Raw genomic sequence first — 459 nt, forward strand, 5'->3', positions numbered from 1 at the left:
GCTTTAAAACGCGTCACTGGTAGGAGTAAGACTCCCACTTCCTTATAAGGAAGCCGAATCTCCCTAGCCTCACCGATGTGGGATGCTCCTGCATTGCTACAGGAGCGTTGGGTTTAAGATTCGTGGATTTGACCGGATCTAGGGAACGCTTAGGTTTTTCGGACCCAACAGTTTCCAAAATAAGATCCCACGTAGAAGGCATATCCGTCAGGTCCGTAATGTGCAAGATACTATCCCAAACTTCACAAGCATAAGGCCACTGAAAGAATAAGTGGGAATGGCTATACATACAAAGTTTACAAAGCGAGCATTCCAGATCCGGTGGTTCATCCTTCTAGAGCATACGATCTTTTATAGGAAGATGCCTCTGACAAGCAAGCCACAAACAGAAGGCATGCTTAGAGATATGGCCAGAGAACCAAACCGCTTTATGCCAAGGGACAACCGGGTGAGATTCCT

The sequence above is a fragment of the Cynara cardunculus genome, assembly GCF_001531365.2.
Source record: "Cynara cardunculus var. scolymus isolate 2C chromosome LG 12, CcrdV1, whole genome shotgun sequence".
In the NCBI taxonomy this organism is placed as follows: domain Eukaryota; kingdom Viridiplantae; phylum Streptophyta; class Magnoliopsida; order Asterales; family Asteraceae; genus Cynara; species Cynara cardunculus.